Here is a 22,720-nt window from a genome sequence, read left to right as displayed (position 1 = left end):
TTTTGTGGGACACCTATTTCGAATATAGTTCGCTGTGTTTACAGCCTCTGCCCAAAATATTGTTTTTAATCTTGCCTGTGTTAACATGCATCTAGACATTTCTAAAAGATTATATTTTTTCTTTCAGCTATGCCATTTTGCTGTGGTGTATAAGGAGCGGTCAAACGCCGTTTAATTCCACATTCATTTAAATAGTTTTGAAATTTGTTACTCATATACTCCAACCCGTTGTCTGTCTGTAGTGTATTAACTTTCTTCCCGGTATACGTATATTCTTTAATATTTTACATTTTTCTAAAACTTCTGACTTATTTTTCTTGAAATAAACCTCGGAATGTCTCGAAACTCGTCAGTGAATGTTACGAAGTACTTTGCACCTGAATGTGAGCAAACCTTCACTGGACCGCAAACGTCGCTGTGTAAAATCTCTAGTAACTCGGTTGTACGTTGGTCCCTCTGCTTTGAAAATCTTTCTCGTGTTTGTTTTTCGCTTAAACAGATTTCGCAAGTTCGCAGTTTTTCATTTGTATGATAATTTATACCGTGTACCATACAAATTGCTCGTTTTAAATCCTTTTCGTTTAGATGGCCCATTCGTACGTGCCATGTATTTATGATATTTGGCTTCATTTGCGAAAACCTCGCAGATCGTTCAAAACCTTTACCATAGTACAAATCACCGATTCTTATCGCTGTCAGAATAGTTTCCCCATTCATTGGAATGACAGCTTCATTTCGCCGAAAAATTACTTCATACCCCTTAATCGCAATTTTCGAAACGGAGAGTAAATTCGTTCTTAAATCTTTAACGTACAATACATTTTCGAAATTAATTTTGCTCTTCGCTATTATTTTCGTTGATAATAACTTTAGCGTTACCTATACCCGTGATTTTAGCCGCGTTGTTGTTTGCTAAGCTGAGAGTCTTGCTAATCTCTCTAAAGTTATTGAATTCGCTCTTTTTCGCACTCATATGTGATGAACAGCCGCTGTCTAAGCACCAATATTCGCCGGCGTTTGTTATTGTACATGCTGATTCGAATAACATGGATGTTCGAAGTTCTCCTTCTTTGTTCCTGTAGTTGTGTTGTAGTTTTTCACCTTTTGTCGTGATGGACAATTTGGCGATATGTGACCAACTTCGCCGCACTTGTAGCAAGTTCGTCTATCTTGCTTTTCTTTTGTTGACTTTTTGTTGTGATTTTTAGTGTTGTTTTGTTGTGATACATCATTTGTGTATCTGATGTTTGTTCTTCGTTGAGCAACTAACACGTTATGCTTTGCTGCTGCTTCTTTTGCTTGCCTGGATTGTTCTTCTTCCAGTATTTTAACTCTTAAAATATCTGGCTTGGGGAGTTCATCTCGAGTTTCCAGCGCACATCGGAACGTCTCAAACGAATCTGGTAAACTATAAAGAAGCAGTATAGTTAATAAATCATCCCCAACAGTAACATTTATTTCCTTCAATTTGTTGACAGCATGGAAAAATTCGTTTAGATGTTCGCGAACGTTATCGCCCTCCTTCATGCGGGCGAGTGCAATACGTTTCAGCGCTTTTCGCGCAGGCCCCTTTGACTGGAACGTAGACTCTAACTTTTTCCACATTTCGTGTGAAGTTACGCATTCAGTTATCAGATCCAATTCTGATGGTGTAATAGAAAGCATTATATCCGCACAGACCTTCTGATCGTAATGTATCCACTTCGCTGCGTTATTGTCGTTTGGACAAGGTATAGCTCCAGATGCGTAGCTCCATAAGTCAGCTTTCACAAGAATTGCACGCATGTGCAACTTCCATGTGTCGTAGTTATCCGCGTTTAGCGGATCAATCCTCACAGTTGAGCTCGCCATTTATGTTACTATCACCATATACTATATAATTTAGTTGATGATGTACGAAACTTTTTAGTCAATGGAGCCAATAAAATATAACTTTAATTTAAAAAATCTATGGCCTGGGCCCATAACCTGTTGTTTTACATGCGTTTATTTTTTCAATTAGAACGGAAGTGAGTGATATTAGATACAGATATTACATGACAGCTTAACTTAAGTTACAGTGCTATGGATTCTTCGCAGGGTTGCAATTAAATTGCTTCGTTCTCTCCAACATATATTATACACTTTCTTATTTTTTCTGTATGTATATATATGTACATACATATGTATTTTCTTTCACTATTTCACCTCTTTAGACCTCAACTAATTTTCCAAATCAAAAACACGTTTGTATGTATGCACACGCGTTTTTTAAAGGGTTTAACAAACGAAAATTTAAATATATAACTGCGGTATAACGTGGAGTGTGAAATTGGCGAAAATGCGCACCGCTCGATGATGAGATCGAAGAAAGAAACTATTACCGCACACGCGTACGAGTAGCTGTTGAGGTCGAAAGCGAAGTGAAGTGTCATCTCTTTTTGGTTCCTCTTTTCTCTTTGGTGTGTGGGATCAGATGATGTGATGTGGTTGGTTGGTGTACGTGTATGTGGGTGTCGATGTGTGGTGCTCTCATGAGTAGTGTGGAATGTGGGTTGTAAGCGCTGATGGTGAGTATGGTGAAGGTGCTTGTCAGTGTTGTGAGGTTGAGTTGATGTGGTGTGATCGTGTGGTGTATGTGTGGATGTCGGGGGAGGATGCTTATTTATGCACATTGTGTAATTTGGTTGGTTTATTAGTGGTTGCATAAAACTGATACCTCAGTTACCTCGAAAAAAAATCCTTGGAATGTTTTTTGTTATTTTTTAGGATTATCTCTTTCAAATGTTGGCTGCGGCTATTCGTCAGATAGCCAATCCGTTGAGTTAAATTTTCTAAGACTTAATCGGCCATTTCCACTGGTAACTGGCGAATGACACGCATTATGTTTTGATCCAAGGCTTTTGACTTCACATATACGCATAGGAAGAAGTCTTATGGTGTGATATCACACTATCTTGATGGTCAATCGACCGAACCACAGCGTGAAATCTGACCGAAGTGTTCTTTAAGTAAATTTATTGATTGATGCGATGTGTGGGAAGTGTTACTGTCTTGAAACCAAATGTCGCCGAGATCACGAGCTTAAATTTCAGGCATAAACGAGTCGGTTATCGAGGCGCGATAACGATCGTATCATTTTTGAAGAAATATGGATCAATGATTCCTCTGGCCCACAAACTACACCAAACCGTTGTTTTTCGGGATGAAATAGCAGCTCCTGAATTTCTTCAGATTGCTCTTCGTCCCGAATTCGGCAATTTTGCTTGTATATATGTATGTACATCTTTTGAGCCAGAAATAGGTCTCATCGATAAACGAAATTCGGTTCGAAAAAGTTGAGTCTTCCTGGAGTAACACAACCTGCATTTTGTATGCCTTTTTGACACGACTCTCGTCTGAGCTGTCAAAAAAAAATATTGAAAAATGTAAATGCATTTAAAATTTTGTATGCCTTTTTGACACGACTCACGCATGAGCTGTCAAAAAAAGAATATTGAAAAATGTAAATCTACTTGGATCACCCGCTACATATTATCTTACATTACAATAATTGTTTGGGCTAAAGCAGGATATACACTTGCAGACTTGTCTGTGCTAAATGTCAAGTATTGCCTACATCGTGTATAGGTGAAAATAACAAATTCTAAATATGCATACAAGTATGAACAAATTTGAAATCTTTCAATTTTTCTGCTCGTTGTGGCGACGGATAGCAACGTGTATAGTGCGGTATGCAGACCGATCTCATACTTGTTTAAATTTTGAAGTGAAAAACTGCTTTAGGAAATAAATAAATGAATTTTACAAGAATTAGTTAAAAAAAAGCAAAGTTGGCAAAGACTTGTAAATAAATATAAAGAAATTAAAGATGTCACAATCCATATAGTAAAAAAGCGCATTAATGGCATGTGAATTTCTTATAGGAGAGAATTATGCAATTGTTTGCTTCTTATTCTTCGCGCACACCGATATTATAAGTAGCGCCAAAATGTCCTATTCTGAGGCTATGTCTGATGTCTGAACAACATATCGCACAAGTCTATAGTGAATTGACTTGCGACCCGGTTTGTATACAAGTCCGCATGTGCATATCCCGCTTAATATTTATACCATGGATTTCTTATTAAGAATCTTCAAAACATTATGTTTGGCTACCCTGAAAGATAAGTTTCTGTTAGTCAAAGTGTATGCGACTTGTTATTGTTCACTTTATATATGATTTTTGCGGGCGACATACCTCATAAAAATAATTATATGTGCATAACTAGGTTCCCTGTTTTTACGCCATATATGAAAAACTATTGAGCAATTCCTTGGTGATATGTTGTTGTTGTGAATTGACCAAAATTTTAGCTTTCTGCTCTCATTCGTCGTACCGTTATGCGTTCAAAATGCCCGTGAGCTTTCGGTGCTGCGTAGTAATTAACTACATATATGTGCACATCAGTGCGAAATGATCGCAACTGCTGATAATAGCGTTTTTGGAAGTTAAGTTGCAAAAATTAGCTTGAGATATTTATTGTAAATATGGAATTGTTCAAAATAGTGAAATTAATTTAAATATTTCGACATTGGTTAGTTAAAATGCCTCATGAAACCAGTTTGACAGACCATGTACAAGGTATCATAAAACGAATGTATGATAGCGGTGCGAATATCACCAATATCGCAAAAAAAAGTAAACCGGCACCGGAACTGCATCTCTAATTACCTAAAAAATTTAAGTAAAAATGGTACAATTCGACGAAGTGGGCGGAAAAGCAACATTGATTTGCGTTGCAAACGGCAAATACAAGGACTTGCTGTGGTTCATTTGATGAATAGCGAAAAAATTTAAGGTCTTATGGGTCTCCAAATAACTAACAGTCGAATAGTGCAAAGAATCCATAAAAATTTACTGAAATACACCTCGATGGTGCCTAAACCCAAGCCTTCACGGCGACACTTGAAGGCTCGCATGGAGTTTGCAAATAAGTACCGTTTTTTATGCTAAGAATGGCATAACGTAATTTTTAGTAATGAAAAGAAGTTAAATCTAGGAGAGATATACGCCAGGATCGGCGATCCTGTTTTAAGCGAAGGTTTGGCGGTGGCAGTGGGATGGTATGGGCTGCGTTCTGCTATGGGGGAAAGCCATATATGTGCTATATCTCTACCCTAATGAATACCCAAATGTATGTGGATATCCTGGCGAGTGAGTTAATAGAATTTGGTGGCAATTTATACTACTATTTTAGAATGATGACGACAGGACTTTTCAGGAGGACAAGGCTTCAATACAAACAGCTTATGTCACCAAATCTATCTTTACTGGGCAAAAAATACCTGTATTGGACCGGTCCGCCTTAAGTCCGGGCCTAAATCCGATTGAGATCCTCTGGGGTATCGTCTCTGACAAAGTGTTCAAGAACGGTATACAGTTTGAGACAGCAAGGACCTTAACAAGGCAATAGACCAGGAATGGGTCACTATTGACCCAGCCCACCTTAAATCCTTGGTGGATTAGATTCCATCCCGACTTAATTCCGTAATACTGAATAATGGTAATAATATTGACTATTAATAACAAATTTGCATAATCATTAATAATATTAAAAAAATAAAAACCAAATATGCACATATAAATATTTAGTACTAAGACTATTTTTGATTTAACTTTATGTTTTTATTTTTTAAACTTTAAGTGCAAATAAAACTACATACCCAACATTTCGATATCAGCTTTTGTACTTTTTTAATCAAGAAAATACATGATCCATATATAATTCTTTATATGAGGTATTTACATGTGTATACAGATATGTATATGTAGCGATTAGCATCTCTCCAAATTGTAATAGATCCACTTATTAACTATTTCTAATATTGTAACTACTTAACTACTTTCATCTGGTAACACTGTATTCAGCAAACTAAAATATTTAATCCCGTTACAATATTGATCACCTCATATTAGCTTCTCTAATTCGTCCTATTCCTTTTGATTATCGGACGAGATCACACGTGTTCTATCGCATAAAACATTTACATATGTATATTCATATTCAAAATATATGTATTTGTACTTTACTTGTAAGCAAATAAATAAAATAAAATTAAGTAGCTGGTTAAATATTGTTTTACTTATTAACACCTTAACCTCCACATTTATGTATGTAAATTTGTGTATGAATTATTTGTGTGGCATTTTCATACGAACATATGTATGTATGTACTAGAGCTCCCACTCCCGGGCTCCCGGGCTCCCGAAATCCCGGGATCCCGGACTTAAAACTCCTCCCGGGATTTAAAATTAATTTCCCGGGATATTCGGGATTTTTGTCCTTTTTTTTAAACACTGTTAATTATTATTTTTTCATAAACAAAGTTGTATTTACAATAGATGAACATTGCCAAAAAACAATTAGTAAGAATTTAGTACTTTACAACAACTTAGTACTCGCGTTTTAAAAAGAGATGTCTCATTATCAGTAGAGGAAGCGGTACCAAAGGAAATAAATTTACTTCTTGGGGGTGGCGGGCTTGGCAGCAATCTGGAGGTTGCTTGTAATTTTTTAAAGACAATACCACCAACTAGTGTCGAATGCGAGCGTTGTTTTTCAGTGTCTGGAAGCCTTTGCACTAAAATCAGATCTAGTTTTAACGATGAAACAATGGATGCGCTTGTATTTTTAAAATACTATTTAAAATTAGTTTCTACAGAAATCGATCTGTAATTTTTATTATTTGTTTTTTGACAAAATAATATATGCATATATAATACAAAATACATAGGTATATTTTTAATTTAATTCATGTAACTGATTCGAAATAAAAAGTGAATTATATATTTTTTTCAATTTATAAGAAATAATAATTATTATTAAATAATAATTTTTTTATTATAAAGAACCCAAGAACATGGGCATACTTAATTGAATCTATGTAACTGATTGAAAATAAAAAAAATAATTTAATTTTTTTTAATTTATAAGCAATAAATAGCAATTTTTATTTTCTCCCGTTTTTCCCGGGAATCCCGGGAAATGAAATTTCGATATCCCGAAATCCCGGGAATTCGAAAACATTCCGGGAGTGGGAGCTCTAGTATGTACATATAGAGCAGCGCGCGCATATTATATTACTGATAAATGACAATATATTGATTGGAAATTGATTTGTACTTACATACATATTTGCAGGATAGATGCCTATGAAAGTTTTAAATCATAAATTTACATATATTATTTTTGTAATATATTATGTTTTTAAGATATTACGATAATATATCATATAAGTATACATGTATATGAAATTATATGATACTAGCTTACCCGGCGCGCTTTGCTGCGCAGTTCGTAAGTATATTAATAATTTATTCATTTTTTTTTAAATAAATATTTATCGGCTATTATACTTCATTTAATTTTTTTTCATTATAGACATTTTTGTCATCTTCTTTTTAAACATATTGAATATTCAAATATGCGATAAATTTGCCAAAGCAATTGCCTATTTTCAGATTTTATGAAATATCCACAAACGACAAATCTAAATTTTTATTTATTTGACGTTTGAGTGTAAACAAAAACATAAGAAAAACAAAAACATAAGCATTTGACATGAATGAGTAATGTCACATTATATTGTTACTTGAGCAAAAGTCCACTTATTTAGCAAACAAAAAAACCAGAAATTTCATGGTATATAATTATATTCTGCGATAATAATTACTCTGTATTTGAAAATAATGTGATTTTCCATTCATAAAAGTGTAATAAAACAGTAAGTTAATAGCCAAACAAAAAAGTCAATAACAAATACAGTATAATTCAATATAATAAAAAAAAATTTTTTGTTTCCAAAGTATTCCATACAAAAAATGACGATGAAAAGATTCGATATGAGAAGAACATTCCATTCTGATTATCTTCAGGAAAAAACAGTTGTTGTTCAGTCGATTGATAGCCCATCGTGCGTCACCGTAAAATTCAGACCGGAAGAAAGGGAATACCAGGATGTAGAGCAAATTCTGAATTGCCGATTAGCAAATATCAAGCCAAGTAATGGGAAATACTGTTCCCGAGAAGCTATCAAATATTTTGAAGAAATTGCTTTGAACGAATCTTTCACTATGAAAATAATAAAACAAATAGACGAAATCTTTTTCATAAATTTAGACGATTATGAATTAAGGATGAGGATTGACCAAGATATTGTTGATAAAGGATATGCAGTTCATGAGAATGCATTCGTACGATATTATCCATTTACTCCAAAAAATTGTTATAACGCTAACATTGAGAAGCGTACATAAATATGAATAATAAGAAAATTGTCATAGCGATTCAATAAAAAATTCAACAAAGTAATACTCTTCAAACATTGAAAGTATTTATTCTTCAGTTTCCTCTTATTTTTACATAAGCGTATATAATAAATTGTAAATCTCAAAAATTCGAGTTCTAATCTAAAACATTTTGATAAACAACGTTCTTAGTTTTACTGTCCGGTGCATGAATGAATAAACGATGTGCAGTACCGACTCTCGAACATGCAACATATAATTGTCCATGTGAAAAACACGATTCTTCCAAATTTACTCCGCATATTTGAAATGTTTGTCCTTTGTTTATAGTCATGGCAAATGATAAACGCACCGGAAATTGCAGACGTTTGAAATCGAATGGCATGTCTGTTGGAATCATTGGAATACGTGGTATAAGCACATTTCGCTTTGCCATTGAGTATAGCTGCTTCAATCAAATTTGGTATTAGCTTCTTTATTGCCAGTCGTGTACCATTACACATTTTTGGAGGATTGATATTCCGTAGTAATATGATTGGTGAACCAACCTTAAAAATGGAATCAATAATATATTTCATTGAACCTTACAGATTTATATTCTGAAATGATTAAAGTAATGAACAAACCTTTAAATTCAAAAGATGTGGCGGTGTACCAGGTGGTTCCAATGAATTCAGAAATTCAATTGGATAATTCACAGCTTCATCTTCATCCATAACGCTGTCAATGGCTTTATAAGTTATGATTTCACCTGGCTATTTTTCTTGAATTTGGAAGTTCATTGCATTGACGTGCATATTCTTCGGTGCCAATATTGAACATTCTGCTAACCAATCATGGCTTCTGTGATTCTGAATGATATTTGGGAAAACGCATTCGACCAATTCTTCTTTTGTTTGCAAAATTCTACAAAAATTTCCGGGCAAGGTGATCATTCCATTAGTATTGTCGATTTACATTTTTCCATTTTCGATATCCAACAATTGTTCCGAAAACTGATATGCAGATGAATCGTCTTGTAATAGGACACGCATATTGCTATTCCACGTCAATTTTTTCACAAATCTCCAGAAAGCAGAAGATTTCAGGCATGCATTTCTTTCATCGGCAGGAGTTGATCGAGGAAGAAATTGGCAATGTTTGTCGAAAATCACCTGATAACAATATCAAGGCACCACCAAACAGCTGTTGATTTCCGCTTAATTTGTACACTCATCCCACAGAAACAGCTTGCAAAATTGTTTGATATACATAGTTTTGTTGATCATTTAATTTGTCAATATTTGATTGCACAAATTCAATCAATTCGTCACAATTGAATTGTTGTTCACGTTGCAATTCTTGATCCATCAAATCATGCATCGGACGATCAGGTGAAATCATAGATAACTGTGGTAATGCTTTATGCGCAATTTTGAGACACATATCTTCAATGATTATTAATGCTTCATTGTACATTTCAAAGGTAATCATCAAATCTGGATTATTTGACGTACGACGCATCCGAATCAAAATATCTTCCGTCATGTAATCTTGATATTTGTTCTATAATTCCAGTGGACTCGACGGCATGCATGTTGATATTATAATCGAGAAAAGCATTTTTATTTGTTGTGGTAAAGATGAAACACATGCATCTTGAAGCGTCGATTCCCAATGTGAATCGTTTTCCAACAAATGCCGTCAACTATTTTCAAATATTCGAACGATCTCGGTCCTTGAACGTTCATCAATAGCAATCGCAAATAAAAACATTCCGCGTTGTTGGGATGAATCGTATACATTCTCCCCAAAGCATCTGTTGAATATATACCTGGGTGACCATCAACTGCTGTACCCTGTTTACGTCGTTGAAATTCTTTTGATGATGTATTCCATGTGTAATACTGAGATACATAAGTATATAGCAAACTTCTGGCAAATGTATCGGTTTCACAAAGTCAAAAAAAAGCAGTTAAAGTAGTCGCTAGTGGTTGTGCTGCTCTCTGCTGTATATTTTCAGTAGTAAAATAAACACGTTGACCATTTTCAAGATGCACCGCTAGATGAACAACAACAGGATGTCTTTCGTGCAATGGAAACGCAAATATTTGCCAAATTGCTTCATTGCTGCTAACGTATCGGCCCATTTGATATCGGGTAATTTCATCGTTCCTATTGTCAGCATCAGGTACTTCAAAGACAGCCATATCACTTCCTTTATTCACATACTTGCAAATGTATTTGATTGACTTGACGGAATTACAATACTCAACGTTAATGTGAGACTGAAATATTTTAGACAGAAGTTGTGAATATGGCACAACCCAGCGATTATCGACGATGATTTCTTGATGACGAATGTTCATCATTACTGATTGACCGTTATCTTCAGTAGACCGTCGTCGATACAACGGGTATCCATCATTGCCTGTTATTGTGTCGGAAGTCAATGCTCTGGGATAACGCTTTGAGCTTTTGCCATCAATCATGCATAGTGAATTTATATTTAGTACGCCATATGGGCCATGAATCATATGTTTTGTGACGACTTCAAATAATTCTTGATCAATTGTTTGATATTATCAATTTCATCTGGTGTGATTTTACGAACCAACCATATCAGTATCACCAATATGTGCGTGCGGCAATCCTCTCTTTTGCCATTCGATTGAATACATATAACACCGCACTTCTCCAAATACGCGCAATTTCACAATTTCATCCATCAGCGCTTTTAATTTTTGCCGAAAAACACGTGCATTTATATCGTGACGATTTGTTGTTGATTTACCGTCAAACAAATTATTTTGAATATCGCTCCACTTCGGATTACATGTGAATGTAATAAATAAATCTGGTCGGCCGTATTTTCTCACGTATGACATCACATCTTGAGCATATTCATGCATATGGCGAGGACTTCCAATATAAGATGCTGGTAATATCGTCAGATGTCCAATATCACTCAAATTCCCATCATTTGTTATTGCATCACGCAAATGTATGTATTCTTCTGATCGCAATTTACTTTGATTGAACCGGATGTAATTGAGACGTTCAGTCTCAATTTTCGCATACATGTCCACAATGTATTGATGAAACAGTTTTCCACATCTCAAAATGTAATTTGAACTTCCATCGCGAATCATTAATCTGTATGAATAATAATTCATGACGCTGACCTTCTTTTGAGCATCAAGACCTGTAAAAAATACATTTCAAAACGTATTTAGAAGTTTTCAATTCAAAATCGAAATCTTTTATTTAAACGAAATATTTATGAGCACGATATGTATTATGTACCAGTGCTTGGATTAATCATTGGGATACTATATCCATCATGGCCATTCCAGTGCAATGTAGGATACTGTAACGCATCGTAACAACGATGAAGCTCCGAAACACATTGTAATTGTTCATTTCTACGGTGAAGAATAATATCTCGAGATTGAAAATGATCGCCAACGATCACAATGGCCACTTCATCAATGGTTGGTGCATTGAATCTTCTTGAATGCTCTCCAGTTGGAGTTTTATCGGCTCTTATAACGATTCTGTGATTATCAGATGGCAACCGATCCATAGCAGTTTTGAACAATTGGACTAATTCATTGTGCTGATGAAAAAAATCTTGTAGTTCGCAAAGAATTTCTCTTTTTGTGTGAGAACCAATTGTGCAGCGTTGATTTAATTCACGATTTTTATCTCCGATGAAATATATTTGTAAAAATTGATGGTTAGCGTCGGAGAGCGGTAACAATGAACCCGCTAGGTGATAAATTTGACCTTGGATCTGTAATATGTATGCAATGTTATAGGAATAAATTTTTCCCTATTCATTGAAAAAACCATCAAATATTCCATGCAATCACCTTAAATGTCGGCATAAATTGATCTCTTATAATTTTTGTAGCGCCGAAAGAAGTCATTTGAAAAGACGAATTGTTCTCTTGTATATGATTTAAAAATGTTTCGATTCTGGTGATGTCTCAAAAATTAATGATTGTAATGGTTCAGGAGGCGGTTCAAATTCCGGCAATTTTACTTTCCCGTTAACGCAACACATTCCAGCCGTTTCACCCGAGAATTTAGCCGCTTCACAATGTGGGCATATAACATCCATCATTCCAATATATCCATGTACATTATAGTCGATTGAAGGGTCGTAATCAAATGCAGCACGGAACATATCTTCCAAAACACGACGTCGTATTCACGTAGGTCTTGCTGGATTTCTTGCATGATGAGCTTCTTCAAATCTATTTCGGGGACGTCGCACTGCACTTTGTGATACTCTTTGTGACAACACGCCCCGAGCATTTCGAATACGTCGACCTATGTTTGATTTTGGACATGCCGGCATTTTCTTTAAAATAATTTCTTATATGATCACTTCGTTTCAAACACACATAAAGTTTTCACTGAAGAACTTTCAATAATTATTCTTTTAAATAGCCGGAATAAAAAAGTAAGCGACCGAAATTGAACGATTCAAATAATTTACTAATAAAAATATTGAAAAACAAAACAAAAAAGAATTGTATGAAAAGTCACTTTTTGGAAATTTCCAATTTTTCTACTTTTCCTTATGAAAAGTATATGGTATGGTATATCTAACCCTTTCCTGATCCACAGCGAACAACTTCTGATTTCATGAAGATTGGTTCCGCCGTTCTCGAACGTTAGCGTTACTAACAAACAAACAATCATTTTTACTTACTTATGTAAATATGTATGTATGTACATATGTATATACATACAAAATAAAACGTTTGTATGGGAAAAAGAAAAGGGCTGTTTTTGGACGTTTTCCGGCAACTTTCGTAATTTTTTCTTACATAAGAACCTTCTCCTAATAATAAAAAATACAACAAAAAAAATCAGCCAAATCGGTTCAGCCGTTTATGAGTGATGAAATTACAAAGAAAGTGGCATTGATTTTTATATATATAGATTGTCTTGTAAATAAATAGTTTAGCACAAAATCAAAAGTGCCTACAAAAAGTGAAGAAAAGTAAAAAGTGAAGTAAAAATTATATGAAAAATTGTCTTGTAAAGAAATAGTTTAACACGAAGTCAAAAGTGCTTACAAAAAGTGAAGAAAAGTAAAAAGTGAAGTAAAAATTATATAAAAAATTGTCTCGTAAAGAAATAGTTTAGCGCGAAGTCAAAAGTGCCTACAAAAAGTGAAGAAAAGTAAAAAGTGAAGTAATAATTATATGAAAAATTGTCTTGTAAAGAAATAGTTTAACACGAAGTCAAAAGTGCCTACTAAAGTGAAAAAAAAACATAATTACACAAATTTTTGAAAAGCTATTTGTACCTACCAAAGATTTAGAAGAATAACAGTGACCAAAAAAGTATAAGTGAAAAACTTTCACCAAAAAATAACTGTGCGAACAAGAACAAGCAACGAAGTTGGGAAAATTTTTTAATTGATAATTATAATAATTAATTAAAACTCAACTAACCAACAAAACACAAATAGAAAGTGACTTAAATCAGAAAATTACAAATATTTTGCATCATCAGCAACTTATTAGAAAATTAACAGTGACAAAAAAATTGTTAACAGCAGCAGTAAAAACATCAGCGGACGTGTCAACAGCAGCAGCAGCAACCATAAAGGAAGCAACGGCAACACCAGCATCATTTAACGAGAGAGCCAACAAGGGAATATATTTGTAAGTTTAAAATTAGAATATACTATATATTAAGAAATGGGCAATAGCCCAAGTATTAAATATAAAAAACTTTCGTACTGCAATTTTTGTAGGGGCGAACACGATACTAAGAAATGTCCTAAACTCAAAAAATAAAAAAAACTAAAGACTATAACTAATGGTTTGTACAACCAATAAATTACATAATTAAAAGCTGCGATTCACCACCCTCGGGGGGACCCTCCAGCTTATAACAATTTAAAATTCTCTGCGATTCACCACCCAAGGGACCCTCCAGAGAAATATAAAAAGATAATTCAACCAAAAATTTGTTTTAATAAAAACAATAATTAAAGGCTCGACCAGCCATGTAACAAAAATATATTGAAACCGCGATTCACCACCGCAAGGGGGACCCTCCGGTTTATAATAAAAGCTTAATTCTGCGACTCTGAACTCCAGACCCTCCAGAATAAAAAAGCATCTCTTCCTAGAAGGGATAAAATAAAAATAACTAACAAAAAAAGAAAAAACAAGTAAGGAAGGGCTAAGTTCGGGTGTCACCGAACATTTTATACTCTCGCATGGTAAAGTGATAATCGAGATTTCATAATACGTCATTTACATATTTTTCAAATACCGTATTTTTGTAAAGTTTTATTCCGCTATCATCATTGGTTCCTAATGTTTATACTCGTATTATACAGAGAAGGCATCAGATGGAATTCAAAATAGCTTTATATTGGAAGAAGGCGTGGTTGCGAACCGATTTCACCCATATTTCGTACATGTCATCAGGGTGTTAAGAAAATATTATATACCGAATTTCATTGAAATCGGTCTAGTAACTCCTGAGATATGGTTCTTGGTCCATAAGTGGGCGGCGCCACGCCCATTTTCAATTTTTAAAAAAAGCCTGGGTGCAGCTTCCTTCTGCCACTTCTTCCGTAAAATTTAGTGTTTCTGACGTTTTTTGTTAGTCGGTTATCGCACTTTTAGTGATTTTGAACATAACCTTTGTATGGGAGGTGGGCGTGGTTATTATCCGATTTCTTCCATTTTTGAACTGTACATGGAAATGCCTGAAGGAAACGACTCTGTAGACTTTGGTTGACATAACTATAGTAGTTTCCGAGATATGTACAAAAAACTTAGTAGGGGGCGGGGCCACGCCCACTTTTCCAAAACAATTGCGTCCAAATATGCCCCTCCCTAATGCGATCCTTTGTGCCAAATTTCACTTTAATATCTTTATTTATGGCTTAGTTATGACACTTTATAGGTTTTCGGTTTCCGCCATTTTGTGGGCGTGGCAGTGGGCCGATTTTGCCCATCTTCGAACTTAACCTTCTTATGGAGCCAAGGAATACGTGTTCCAAGTTTCATCATGATATCTCAATTTTTACTCAAGTTACAGCTTGCACGGACGGACGGACAGACGGACGGACAGACAGACATCCGGATTTCGACTCTACTCGTCGCCCTGATCACTTTGGTATATATAACCCTATATCTGACTCTTTTAGTTTTAGGACTTACAAACAACCGTTATGTGAACAAAACTATAATACTCTACTTGCGAGAGTATAAAAACAGAAACTTAAAAACAGACAAAATGGCTAACGGTGACGCTTTGACCGTAGACCTCATAACGCGCCTTATTGCTGACAGCAATATAGCATTACGTGAGGAAGTAGAGCAATTACGCTCACAAATAATAGTCAATACCACTAGTGCAACCGATTTTTTAACACAGACGATTGACGATAATATAGCCTGTGAGGAATCGTTAGACATAGTTAAATCCGTACCAGAATTTACTGGTAGAATGAATTCATATGTTAGTTGGAGAGAGGCAGCGCTTAACGCTATAAGCCTATACGAAAGGAAAAAAGAAAATACTTCGCTGCACTCACCATACTCAGGAATAATATAACACATGATGCAAATGACGCATTAACATACCATGGAACAGTTCTAAATTTCGATGCAATTCTATCTCGCTTAGACTTTGCATATGCGGACAAACGTCCGATACCACTAGTGCAACCGATTTTTTAACACAGACGATTGACGATAATATAGCCTGTGAGGAATCGTTAGACATAGTTAAATCCGTACCAGAATTTACTGGTAGAATGAATTCATATGTTAGTTGGAAAGAGGCAGCGCTTAACGCTATAAGCCTATACGAAAGAAAAAAAGAAAATACTTCGCTGCACTCACCATACTCAGAAATAATATAACACATGATGCAAATGACGCATTAACAAACCACGGAACAGTTCTAAATTTCGATGCAATTCTATCTCGCTTAGACTTTGCATATGCGGACAAACGTCCTATACACATAATTGAACAAGAATTAAGCATCTTAAGGCAGGGTGCAATGTCGGTTGTAGAGTATTACAACCTCGTCAATAAAAAATTGACACTATTAATAAACAAAACTATCATGACACATGGAAATAACGCAGACTTAACCAAAGAACTAAACAAAAAGAATAGGAACACGCCCTACGAATTTTTATAACAGGATTAAATACCCCATTAAGAGACATAATATTTTCTTTAAATCCACAAGATTTACCTGATGCTTTAGCAAAAGCTCAGGAGCTAGAATCTAACAACCAAAGAGCCCGGTTTGCTCAAAACTTCACGTATGATAGAAACAGGGTGAAGTCAACATACACAAACAATAACTTAAGGTTTCCTCAAAGGAACAACGCTCTCAATAATAATACAAATTATAATTTTCCAAAACCAACTCCTATGGATATATGTAGATCCATCTCTATCCAGAATTTACAATAGAGATCTTAATATGAGGGGGCAACAAAGCACCAACAATTTTTACCAACAACAGAGAAATAACAATTTTAATCAAAATGTAAAACCTATGCAAACAAATGCAAAATTTCAAGCCCATAGGGGGCAAAATCAGGAAGCACATGGGGTAAAGCGGCATAGAGAAAGTAATAACAGCTTTCGCCCGCAAGAAAAGAGCCAGGGAATTAATAATATGAACGAGAGCCATTTTTTAGGCGAAGAGGGGACGAACTCCCCTATCTCAAATTACACGACTCAAAATTAAATAAAAACTTAAAAGCTCTAGTTGATACGAGAGCAACCTCATGCTACATTAAGCCTGGGGTTTATATTAATAAAAACGCATTAGCCATTTATAAGCGCATAAAAATCGTTAATGGCTATTCCATAATCAAATTTTACCACTTAATTACCTTATTTGGAGACGAAGAAATTTTCTATGAAATAGAGGGATTAGAATCGGATCTCCTTTTGGGATACAATAATACCGGCAAATATAAAAAAATAAATACTGTGGAGCAGGAAAGCTCTACAACGCCAGCCGATGATAATACCGGCAAATTTAATAATAAATATATTGTGGAACAAAAAAGTTCTACAACGCCAGCCGATGATAATACCGGAAATATTTTATTTAAAGAAATTATTTTGGGACAAAAAGGTCCTAAAACGCCAGCTGAATGGTGAAAAACCAAATAAAAATATAAAAATACAAAATTTAAACTACTTGGGACAAGAAAAGCCTAGGACGCCAGTCGAAGATAATGCCGACAATAAAATCAAAAAATATACTCCAAAAAAAGGAGGTACTAATATTTTAAAAATAAATAATTTCAATATTACCGATGAATATAATTTCGAAGAATTAACTGAGCTTCAAACACATGTAAAAGAAAAAAATTCTCAAGTGTATTCAGGCAATGATACAAGTTTCCCATTTCACCCTGGATAAATCATTTACGAGAAAATAATAGGAGAAAGGAATAAATTAGAACCTAGATATAAAAAGCAACAAGTTAAGGAAAATTTAGAGAATAAAATAATAATTAATAATATAAATAGAATTATTCATAGAGATAATGTAAAATCATAATTATTATAGGTTTCCGATATGATTATTTTAATTTTGACTGCACTAATCAGCTCAGCAATCGCTGATGTTATAGATTACACCCGACAAGACTACGTACTTATCGAAAATGGAGATGTTTCCATTTATGAGGAATACGGGGACCTATTTCACATCACTAATTTATCTTATTTTGAAAATATAATAGCGGACGAAAATAGAAATTTTTACAGTAATAATGAACAAAATCACGACAGCTTAGGAATTATTAGACAGGAAACAGAATCAGAAACTTTGTTAATTAAAACTTTATTGGAACAATTAAAACAAACCCATTTTAGGCAAAAAAGGGGTATAAATGAATTAGGAACACTTTGGAAATGGATAGCTGGTACACCAGACCATGACGACTTTGTAAAAATTAATAACAAATTGGACGAACTAGTAGTAAATAGCAATAAACAATATACAACAAATTCAGAAATTTTTAAAATAATAACAGAATTAACTGACACAGTTAATAATATTAAAGGTGATACCATAAATAGGAAAATAAAAAGAAAACGAAATCAATATGTTATACATGAACTGCAAAATTTAATAAATACAATAACCTTTGGTAAAATTGGAATTTTAAATCCAACAATTTTACACTTTGATGAACTAAAAAACATAACATACTACCAAAACGGTATAATGACAATAACAGATTTAATGGACATTTCTAAATTCAAAATAGCCCAAAAAGGAGACATAATTATAATTTATATAAAATACCCTAAAATAGAACTAACATGTAAGTACTATGATATAAGAGCCATAGCTCAATTAGATGGTAAGCTTATTATTGACCAGAACATAGTAATATACTGTAATAATAATTTTTTTAATATTCAGAATTGTAAAACAGAAATTTCAGAACCATATTGTAAACTAAATAAAAAAAGCACATGTTTGTCAGAAATGTTAAATAAAAAACAAGGAAAATGTAATAAATTTAAAGAAAAAAACCTACAAATTGAAGAAATTAAATTAGGAGCGATATTAGTTTCAGGAAAAAATATTGTAGATAATCAAACATTAAATGGAACATATCTAATAACATTTGAAAATTATACAGTAATAAATAATCAATCTTATGCAAACATTGAAGTAAAAATGTGGAATTATTTTAAAAATAACCATATAAACAATTTTGAAATTTTAGAATATTTTGAAACAACCAACAAATTGTTAAAATTAGATAATATAAATATTTTAACAGAACGGAACAAGAACATAACAGTCCATTCATATTTTGATACATAATTTTAATTTTGGGAATCATTTCCATAACTTACTTATTACTAAAATTAAAAAAATCTCGCGAAATTCCCAGACTAATCCAAAATACGCAATTTCAAGAAATCACTTATAATGCTCTTTTGCACCAAATATATAAATTAACTCAAAATAATAGTGAATCGGGGACGATTCATTTTAGGAAGGGGGGGGTTAACGATAGTCTCCGCATAGAAACCTTACCCTAACTGTAAATAAAATTGAATCTTTGCACTTTGCAATTACATACATTGTCTCATAAATTAGAAATATAATTAAAGTTTTTGATTATTTACGAATTCGATATGCTTTTTCCGTTCTGACTCCAAAAAGCCATTATTATCAAAACAATATCGCTCGCCCTCACAAGAAGGCATAACAATAACAAATGTAAAGAAAACAGAACAGCTAAAATTGTAATTAACTCTTTGTTCTGGATCCAATCAAGCTGATGCTTACACTTCAGCTTTGACTTTAAGTAAATAAAACCAAAATGTATATGTATATATTAGTATTTCTGAAATAAAGAATTGATTTGTATCTTGCAATCCACTAGAAACACACGTGTTCTCATTTCATCCGCGGGTTCGCGGATATAAAATATATATTTTTTTAAAAATTCCCTCGTTGCGGGAATTAATTTACATATATACATTAGGGTGTGTCATTCTGGGTCAACCTTTTTTTTCAACTAAAAAACAGGCTAAAAACTTTCGAAAATGTGAAAAAGAAATTCACTCAAAAGATGAGCTCTTAATATTAATATTAAGAGGTGCCTATTTTAAATTTTCTGTTTTCCATATAAATAACATGGAAAAAAATCATTTTTTTTGTGGTGGTTATTGTGCGGCGGTTATTATATGTGCACGCGATGGCTGCCAGTAGGGATGGTAAACTCGATTCGGATTCTACTCGAGAATCGAGTTTTCTCGTAAAATAATCGATTTTTCGGAATCCGAATCGAGTTTACCATCCCTACTGGCAGCCATCTTGTGCACATATATGTAATAACCGCCGCACAATAACCACCACAAAAAAATTATTTTTTTTTCATGTAATTTATATGGAAAACATTAATTTTGAATGACTTTTTTCACATTTTCGAAAGTTTTTAGCCTGTTTTTCAGTTGAAAAAAAGGTTGCCTCAGAATGACACACTCTAATATACATACAAAAAAAGAAAACAAATTTTTCGAGAAAAAAAAATATGTTAAAAAAAAGAAAAAGTGGTGTATTCACATATACATACACATACATATGTAGATATAAACCAAGAAGTTTCAAAAAAATATATATAATAAAAAAAATTTGCGGTATACATATACATACATATATATACATACATATATAAAAAAAACAGTTTGAAAAACGGACACCAAGCGGTTCCGTGCTGGGGTAACAAAATCAAAAAAAAAAATAATAATAATACAATAATAACAAAACTTAACTCCGTGTGAGCAGTTATAAAGAAAAAAAAACAGCAATATATAAATACATGTACATACAATACAGTGTTTAAAACCAAAAAGCAAAAAAAAAATAATAATATCAAAAAGCGGGCGCGAAATATTATTTAACAACAAAAAAAAACATCCTCACGGGCGCGGAGCTTAACATACATGACTAAAATATAGTCTTGGTGAAAATTAAACATTCATAAACGTGAAACAAAAAATTAAAAACACAAAAAATAATAATAATATTAAAAATAATAAATACCTTAAAGGCCAACCAACGTAGGAAAGTCAACCCAACGAAGGAAAGCCAACCAACAAAGGGAAATTAACAACAACGGAACAAGGAACACCATACAGGAAAGGAAACGGACAAGAAATCAGATTGCACGCATTGGCATAAACTAAACTCACCCACATTCAAAACCGTATAAAGCCCTCAAAGTCCCTTGAAGCGGCACAAAGTGAGTGTATCAACTCCATCTATTATTTTAAATAATTTATACTTATTTGCATATATGTACACTAGGCGTCAAATGAAAGTATAAATGTAGTTTATACTGGCAACCTCAGATCATTAATTTACTTCCTACATTTTTGCTTAAGAATAAATTCATAAAGCATTTTATGTAGAAGCACCGTTATGTAAATAAACAGTTGGAGTAATATTTACACTTATTATTTAGACGAAAAAAATATTTACTGCATCGGGAGTGATTAGTCTTCGCTGGTGAGCCTATGAGTGCGCGTCGAATGAAAGTATAATTTTAGTTTTGGTCCATTTTTTTCAAGGTAAAACTGAATTTTACTATATATTTAATTCATTTGTATTTATTAAGGGAGTTTATGTCATGGTGAAATTTTTTTGTTCTGCTCTTAGAAAAAATATAAAAAAATTTAAGAGAATCGGATCTTAATTGTAGAAGATGGGAAGAGGGGTGAAACTTATCAAACAAATTTATGAAAAATATTCCATTTCGAACAGAGAGGGAAGAAGAAAGATTTTTGAATAATCCAAGAGAAGAAAGAAGAAGCAAGACTCAATACGGTGGAGGTACAAAGTCCAAAATTTCTATACACGCTGAGCAACTTGTACGAAAAAAGGCTTCTGAAAACCCTGAAATTTTATCGCGGGAGTTGACCGAAAGTTTTGGTTTGGATGTTTCCATTAGCACAATGAAAAGAAAACTACAAACATCTGGTTTTAAGAACTATGTCGCAAAAAAACGAGCAATGTTTTCCATTTCGAGTAGGAAAAAAGGACTAGAGTTTGCAAAACAATATCCAAATATGCCAACCCCATTTTGAGATAAAGTAATTTGGTCCGATTAATTCAAATTCGAGCTAAGGAGTTAAAAAACAGTGTAGTGTAAACCTTCTAATCACTTAAGCCACAGTGCATACAATCATCAGTGAAGCATGGAGGATGTTCTCTCATGGTTTGGGGCTGTTTCTCAAAATTTGGTGTAGGTTGTGTACTTAAAATCGATGGACGAATGACGGTTGCTTCATATGTTAACATTCTTAGCGAAAATTTTAAAATAAATGCGAAAAAAGTTAACTTGGGGTCGTTTATCTTCCAATAAGACAACGACCCCCAACACACATCTCGCCTGACTACTCGCTTTTTTGAAGAAGGCTTAAAGAAAAACTGGCCTGGCCAACTCAGTCACCGGATTTAAATCCAATTAAGCATTGTAGTTAATTTTTGATTCAAAAATACCAAAAAGCAGCCGTACAAACTTGGAAGAATTTTTCTTAGAGACGAAGCGTCAACTTGACATTATTCCAATAAAAATATTAGAAAATTTGGTTCGAGGCATGCCAAAACGTCTTCCTGCAGTAATTCAGAATAAAAAAGGCAATATGAATTACTAAATTTACTTTTAAATCAAACGTTTCGTATTTTTTTCAAAATTTATACTTTCATTTGACCACTTTTATATAAGAGTCCCTTTTTTAAAGTGGAACAAAATTTTTTCCTTTCTATTCCGGAAAATTTTTTTTTTAATATATAATTTGTTACTTAAATACTAATGTAAATGTAATATAAATGTATGAATTATTAGTTGTTTATTTTAATAAAACTGCATTGAAATAACGTCTGTGAAATTTATACTTTCATTTGATGCCT

This window comes from Bactrocera neohumeralis, unplaced genomic scaffold, assembly GCF_024586455.1.
Source record: "Bactrocera neohumeralis isolate Rockhampton unplaced genomic scaffold, APGP_CSIRO_Bneo_wtdbg2-racon-allhic-juicebox.fasta_v2 cluster09, whole genome shotgun sequence".
NCBI classification, from domain to species: Eukaryota; Metazoa; Arthropoda; class Insecta; order Diptera; family Tephritidae; genus Bactrocera; species Bactrocera neohumeralis.
Note: the sequence above shows the minus strand (reverse complement) of the source record.